Below are 8,172 nucleotides of genomic sequence, written 5' to 3' on the forward strand. Positions count from 1 at the left end.
CCAGGAGGCAGAGGTTGCAGGGAGCTGAGATCCTGCCACTGCCCTCCAGCTTGGGCAACAGAGAGGGACTCTCTTTCAAAAAAAAAAAAAAAAAGTCATGATAGCTATTGGAGATTAATAGGAGAGGGTATTGGATTAACCTAGGGAACAAGATGAAATTGGAAGCTTCAAAAATAATGATCTCTGTCTGAAACAGAATAGTAGTAAACAATTTAAATAAAAAGGAACAAGGCCGGGTGTGGTGGCTTACACCTGTAATCCCAGCACTTTGGGAGGCCAAGGCAGATGGATCATAAAGTCAGGAGTTCGAGACCAGCCTGGCCAACATAGTGAAACCCCCATCTCTGTTAAAAATACAAACAATTAGCTGGGCATGGTGGCGGGTGCCTGTAATCTCAGCTACTCCGGAAGCTGAGGCAGGAGAATCGCTTGAACCTGGGAGGTGGAGGTTGCAGTGAGCCAAGATCGCGCCATTGCACTCCAGCCTGAGCGACAGTGCAAGACTCCGTCTCAAAAAAAAAAAAAAAAAAAAGAAACAAACTAAAAAGAAAAGACAATGAAAATGGTTTTCTTGTTGAATTGTACATATGTACAGAGACTTTTTTTGCCTCATTATTCTTTATACCTTTCATACATTGCATATATGTATTTGTATCTACTCTATTAATAAAATCAATGTTTAAAAGACAAGAGGAAATATACTAAAATGCTAATAGTAGAGATAGTGCCACTAAAGGCTACGTTATAGTTATTTTTCTTTATTCTTTATTATTTTCAGTATTTTTTCATATATATAACTTTTAAAAATTTCAATAGCTTTAGGGGTACAAGTGGTTTTGGGTTACATAGTAGATGAATTATATAGTTGGTGAAGTCTGGACTTTTAATGTGCCCATCACATAAAGAGTATACACTGTAATCAATAGGTGATTTTTAATCCCTTACCCTGCGTGTATTTTCCAAATATTAAAATAAGAAAGCATTACTTTTGGCCTGGCATGGTGGCTCATGCCTGTAATCCTAGCACTTTGGAAGGTCGAGGTGGGCAGATCACTTGAGGTCAGGGGTTCAAAACCAGCCTGGCCAATATGGTGAAACCCTGTCGTTACTAAAAATACAAAAAATTAGCTGGGTGTGCTAGCGGGTGCTTGTAATCACAGCTACTCAGGAGGCTGAGGCAGGAGAATCACTTGAACCTGGGAGGCAGAGGTTGCAGTGAGCCAAGATTACACTCTAGCCTGGGTGACAGAAGAGACTTTGTCTCAAAAAAAAAAAAAAACAAAAAACTTTACTTTTTAAATGAGAAATGTGAAAAACATATGAACACACACAGACATTATATGAATATATAAAAATGCGTGTGTGGATAGATATAGATATATGAGGTATCAGTATTTGCATTAAAAAGTCTTCGAATCATTCTTTTTTTTTTTTTTTTTTTTTTTTAATTGAGATAGGGTCTCCCTCTGTTGCCCAGGCTGGAGTATGGTGGCACAATCATAGTTCACTGCAGCCTCAAACTCCCAGGCTCAAACGATCCTCCCACTTCAGCCTCCTGAGTTGCTGAGACTGCAGGTGTTTACCACCACACCCAGCTATTTTTTTTTTTTTTTAATTTTTATAGAGACGGGGACTCACTGTGTTGCGTAGGCTGGTCTCAAACTGCTACCACCAATCTTACATGTGCTTACTGAAAATAACTCCCTGCGGCCGGGCGCGGTGGCTCACGCCTGTAATCTCAGCACTTTGGGAGGCCGAGGCAGGTGGATCACTTGAGGTCAGGAGTTCAAGACCAGCCTGGCCAACATGGTGAAACCCCGTCTCCACTAAAAATACAAAAAAAAAAAAAAAATCAGCCAGGCATAGTGGCCTGTGCCTGTAATCCCAGCTACTTGGGAGGCTGAGGCAGGAGAATCACTTGAACCTGGGAGGCAGAGGTTGCAGTGAGCCAAGATTGTGCCATTGCGCTCCAGCCTGGGCGACAAGAGCGAACTGTTTTAAAAAATAAAATAAAGAATATAATCCCTTGCGTTAACAGTCACTCCCATCCTGCCTCACCCCTACTGCCCAGCCCCTGGCAACCACTAGTCTACTTTCTATTTCCACACATTTACCTATTCAGAAATTTCATGTGAATTAAATAATACGTTATTCCTTTTTACTCTGGCTTCTTTAACGTAATGTTTCAGATTCACCTATGTTGTAGCATGTAAGAGTACTTCATTCCTTCTATTAAAGAATACTCCTTCACTGTATGAATATACCATATTTTATTTATCCATTCATCAGTTGGTGAAAACTTGGGTTGTTTCTTATAGTCTATTTTTTTTTTAGATGGAGTTTTGCTCTTGTTGCCCAGGCTGGAGTGCAATGGCATAATCTTGGTTCACCACAACCTCCACCTCCCGGGTTCAAGCAATTCTCCTGCCTCAGCCTGCTGAGTAGCTGGGATTATAGGCATGCGCCACCATGCCCGTCTAATTTTCTATTTTTAGTAGAGACAGGGTTTCTCCACATTGGTCAGGCTGGTCTCGAACTCCTGACCTCAGGTGATCTGCCTGCTTTGGCCTCCCAAAATGCTGGTATTACAGGCATGAACCACTGCATCTTGCCTTATATAATCTATTGTTTTTAATCAGTGTGCTAAGGTCTTTGTAATCCTTTCCCTAACATGAATCCCACATCAGCCATGAAGGAAGAGACCAAGAAACACTCAGAACTCCCTTTACTTGTGTAAGGAAGTTTAGACTTCTCCTCTGGAGGTTTGATATGAAGAGTCTGTTGCAATGAACTGGTAATAGACAGATTAATAGAAAAGGCATACTAATTTGTTAATGTGAACATGTGCAGGAGAGCCACACAAACTATGAGACTCAAGGGCCGGATGGCTGAAGTTTAAATACCCTCTTCATAGCAGAGAGGGAAGTGGGGTGTAGGCAATTTTAGAGGAAGAGTAAATTATATTTGGTAGTAATTAATAAGCCTGAAGAACAGACAATAGCCTGGGAAAAAGTTCCTCTGGGCTGTGGGCAGGTGGCAACAAGTTATGGGAAAGTGAGGGGCAGAACTGCACTGCAAACAATGGTTGTCTTATTATGCAGATAAAGTCTCCCAGGTTGAAAAAAAACAAGTTTAGGCTGGGTGCGGTGGCTCATGCCTATAATCCCAGCACTTTGGGAGGCCAAGGCGGGCAGATCACCTGAGGTCAGGAGTTCAAGACCAGCCTGGCCAACATGGTGAAACCCTGTCTCTACTAAAAATACAAAAATTAGCCAGTGTGGTGGTGCATGCTTATAATCCCAGCTACTCAGGAGGCTGAGGCAGGAGAATCGCTTGAACCTGGGAGGCAGAGGTTGCAGTGAGCCAAGATTGCGCCACTGTACTCCAGCTTGGTGGACAGAGCAAGACTCTGCCTTTAAGAAAAAAAAAAAAGGGCGGGCGCGGTGACTTATGCCTGTAATCTCAGCACTTTGAGAGGCTGAGGCAGGTAGATCACGAGGTCAGGAGATCGAGACCATCCTGGCTAACACAGTGAAACCCCGTCCCTACTAAAAATTCAAAAAATTAGCCGGGCGTGGTGGCAGGTGACTGTAGTCCCAGCTACTCAGGAGGCTGAGGCAGGAGAATGGCATGAACCCGGGAGGCGGAGCTTGCAGTGAGCCAAGATTGCACCACTGCACTCCAGCCTGGGCGACAGAGCGAGACTCTGTCTCAAAAAAAAAAAAAAAAAAAAAAAAAAAAGTTGTTTTGGAACAGTCTCTGGAAGAATAGGCAATAGCCTGTCTGGATGTGGTGGTTACTTTTAATCTCCTCTCTGGTGACTAATCTTCCCTGGTTGTTTGATGAGATTTCTAGGAAGAGAGTTTAAGACAATTGCATTTAATACAATTGGAAGAACTTCCCTCAGTCATATAAGGGAAAGAACTTCAGCAACTGCTCCCTCCTGCTCTTTGGAAGGGAATGATGGGGACAGGGAGCAGAAGGTCAGAGGGAGACCTTGTTTCTGAGGCTTATTTCTGAGGCCTTTCAATCTCCTTTGTTCAAAGCACCCAGCATGCCAAAGCACCATATTTTGGAGCATCATTTTCTGAGCCCCAACACTTGGTTGGATGGAAGACTGGAAGAAGAAGAAAAAAAAAAAAAACAGTGCCACAGTGCTGACTTTTCTGGGGAACCTTTTTTTTGTTTGTTTTCCGAGACAGGGTATGACTCTGTTGCCCAGGCTAGAGTGCAGCAGTGTAATCATAGCTCACTGCAGCCTTGACCTCCCGGGTCCAAGCGATCCTGGGGATCCTTTTGACAGCTGTCATCAATGATTTATACCTGCAACCTTCTCCAGAGGAGTGTCTTTGGGTGATCGAAGTCACCTCGTTTGGAGGTGTCTGGAAGTTAAGTCATCACCCGGAGCAAATGAAGTAGGAAGCCTCCATGAAGCTGGAAGGCAGGTCCAGATTTCTGGCCTAGTGACCACTAGTTAGATGGTGGAGGGACTAAGAGACACAGAGTGGAGGATCAGATTTGTTAGGGGCAGCAGTAGAGGCTGGTTCTTTCTTTCTCGCTCATTATTTATTATTTTTCGAGACAGGGTCTCATTCTCTCACCCAAGCTGGAGTGAGGTGGCATCATCACAGCACACTGCAGCCTCAACCTCCTGGGCTCAAGCAACCCTCTCATCTCAGCATCCAGAGTAGGTAGGACTATAGGCATGTGCCACCACACCCAGTTAATCTCTCACTTTTTCAAAACAGAGTTTGAGAGCTTAAATAACTTTCTACCTCACTGGCTCTTCCTTCTCTCTCCTTTGCAGTTTTACTATTACAAAAAAAAAAAAAAAAAGTCTGGGTGTGGTGGCTCATGCCTGTAATCCCAGCATTTTGGGAGGCCGAGGTAGGCGGATCACTTGAGGTTGGGAGTTCGAGACCAGCCTGACCAACATGGAGAAACCCCGTCTCTACTAAAAATAGAAAATTAGCCGGGCGTGGTGGCACATGCCTGTAATCCCAGCTACTCGGGAGGCTGAGGCAGGAGAATCGCTTGAACTCGGGAGGCGGAGGTTGCAGTAGCTGAGATGGCACCACTGCACACCAGCCTGGGCGACAGAGTGAGACTCCCTCTCAAAAATAAATAAAATAAAATAATTACATAAATAAAAAAGAGTGTTGCTGTGTATTATTTGGGTGATTTGAATTTATTTATTTTTATTTTTTTTTTGAGATGGAGTTTCACTCTTGTTGCCCAGGCTGGAGTACAATGGTGCAATCTCAGCTCACCGCAACCTCTGCCTCCCAGATTCGAGCAATTCTCCTGCCTCAGCCTCCCGAGTAGCTGGAATTACAGGCGCCCGCCACCACCTGGCTAATTCTTTTATTTTTAGTAGAGACGGGGTTTCGTCATGTTGGCCAGGCTGGTCTCGAACTCCTGACCTCAGGTGATTCACCCACCTCAGCCTCCTAAAGTGCTGGGATTACAAGTGTGAGTCACCGCGCCCAGCTAACATTCTTTTTTTTTTTTTTAATTAAAGACTCAAATTATCTATCCTTTCTCTGTATAAATCCAGTTTAACTTCTCCCCTCTGAATTTCCCATTCTTGTTAGTTTGTTATGAATTTTTCCATAACTTTCTCTCTCTATATACATCCACATAGGAGAGGCAGTCCAAGGCAATGGTTAGGGGATTGGTCTCTGGAGTAGGCCTTCCTGGGCTCAAATCCTGATTTTGTCACCACAAAAGCTGTATGATCTCAGATAAATTGTCTAATCTTTTTAAGCCTCAATTTCTACAATCTATAAAATGGGTGTGGTAACATTAACTATCTCATAGGGTTATTGTTAGGATATATGAGTTAATATGTGTAAAATACTTCTAATAGTGGTTAGCATGTGGTAACTACTAATGGTTACTTATACACACCCATGGGAAAAGTGGAACATTGTTTTGAGTATTTTAAAAACATAATGATGTCATAATGAATTTATGTCAATCAGCAATTCATTTTTTTGAGATGGAGTTTCACTCTTGTTGCCCAGGCTGGAGTGCAGTGGCGCGATCTCAGCTCACTGCAACCTCCGCCTCCCGGGTTGAAGTGATTCTCCTGCCTCAGCCTCCTGAGTGGTGGGATTACAGGCACCCACCACCACGCCTGGCTAATTTTGTATTTTTAGTAGAGACCGGGTTTCACCATGTTGGCCAGGCTGGTCCCAAACTCTTGACCTCAGGTGATCCACCTGCCTCGGCCTCCCAAGGTGCCGGGATTACATGCATGAGCCACCGCGCCCAGCCATACAATTTATTTTTTTAAACTCAAAAATATATCTCAAAGATCCTCTCCTGTCAGTCCAGATCCATGGAACTTTTTTAAACTGCTGCTTAGTGTTCCATTCTGTAGGCAGTTGATTGAAATATTCCCCGATTTGTGAAAATTTAGGTGGTTTCCAATTTCTCACAACTACATTGCAATGAACTACTAATTGATTTCCCTATTTCCACTCTTGTCCCCTTCCCTCGATGATAACTGAAATTGTGAACAGAGTGGACCAGATGTGTCTATCCTTCTTTCCAGCCCTGAAATTCTGCTTCAGTGATTCAGACCACATAGTCTCCCATTCACAGAGAACGAGAACTTGAAGCTCAGCCTAACATGAGCAGATAAAATGACGGGAGAGGAAACTGTTGGACCAGCCTTACCTCCTGTTCATTTGGAAGGAATTGGGAAGCTCTTGCATACATCCTGGCCTCCTGGCATTGCCTCATTCATTCATTTATTCATTCAGTCAGTTACCTTCTGCCTAGTAGTCCCCAGACAACGACAGTTCTGATGCTTCTTCCTTCCTAATATAAGGCAAACTACCTTTACCCCCACCTTGACCCGAGCCTGTCTACTCCATTGTTGGCAGGCACATGCCTGGTTGTTGGGTGATGTGGGTGCTGAAAGTGGGACAGTCACAGCCCAGGCAGACCCCTGCCCTCCCTTTGCCCTACCATATATCCAGCCCCTGCCTTTCTCCTTGTATTGCCATCCACACTTCAGGGCCTTGCGAGCAAATGGTTTTGCATTTATCACCTGCTAATACACTAGATCATTTACTTATTTATCTCATCTGGCATCTGTCTTCTCCCCTAGAATAACAGTTCCACAAGGACAGGAATTTTGTCTGTCTTTTTACTGTGGTATCCCCACACTTGGTATGGTGACTTGGCACATAGCAGGTGCTCAATAAATGCTGCAGCAACTGGGCCTTTGTGTGACTGGATGAGTGTTATCTCTTGGAATGAAACCTAGAAATGGAAGTCCTACATCACAGGGCATACTTGTTTGACATTTTAATAGTTGTCAATAGGCTGAGCGCAGTGGCTCACACCTGTAATCTCTGCATTTTGGGAGGCTGAGGCGGGCAGATCACCTGTGGTCAGGAGTTCCAAACCAGCCTGGCCAACATGGTGAAACCCCGTCTCTACTAAAAACTAAAAAATTAGCTGGGCGCCATAGTGGGTGCCTGTAATCCCAGCTACTCAGGAGGCTGACGCAGGAGAATCACTTCCCGGAAGGGGGAGGTTCAGTGAGCCGAGATCACGCCATTGCACTCCAGCCTGGGTGAAAGAGCCAAATTTTGTCTCAAAAAAAAAATAAAAAATAAAAAAATTAGCCGGGCATGATGTGAGGTGCTTGTAATCCCAGCTACTCAGGGAGGCTGAGGCACAAGAATTGTTTGAACCCAGGAGGCAGAAGTTGCAGTGAGCTGAGATTGTGCCACTACACTCCAGCCTGAGCGACAGACTGAGACTCTGTCTCAAAAAAAAAAAAAAAAAAAAAAGTTGTCAATAGTTGTCCACACCCATCTATACTCCTACCTGCTGAGTTACCTTACAAATTTCTGATACTATCAAACTTTTAATTTTGGTTAATCTGATGGGTAAAAAATGGAACTTTCTTGTTTAAATTTCCCTTATTCTAGTGAGGCTGAGCACCTTCATGTGTTTGATGGCCAGTTTTGTTTCTTCTTCTTTTTAGTAGGGGGTTGGGGGACAGGATCTTGCTCTGTCTCCCAGGCTGGAGTGTAGTGGCCTGATTTCAGCTCACTGCAACCTCCGCCTTCCAGGTTCAGACGATCTTCCCACCTCAGCCTCTGGAGTAGCTGGGACTACAGGTGAGTACCACCATGCCCAGCTAATTTT

Source organism: Gorilla gorilla, chromosome 21 (assembly GCF_029281585.2).
Source record: "Gorilla gorilla gorilla isolate KB3781 chromosome 21, NHGRI_mGorGor1-v2.1_pri, whole genome shotgun sequence".
In the NCBI taxonomy this organism is placed as follows: domain Eukaryota; kingdom Metazoa; phylum Chordata; class Mammalia; order Primates; family Hominidae; genus Gorilla; species Gorilla gorilla.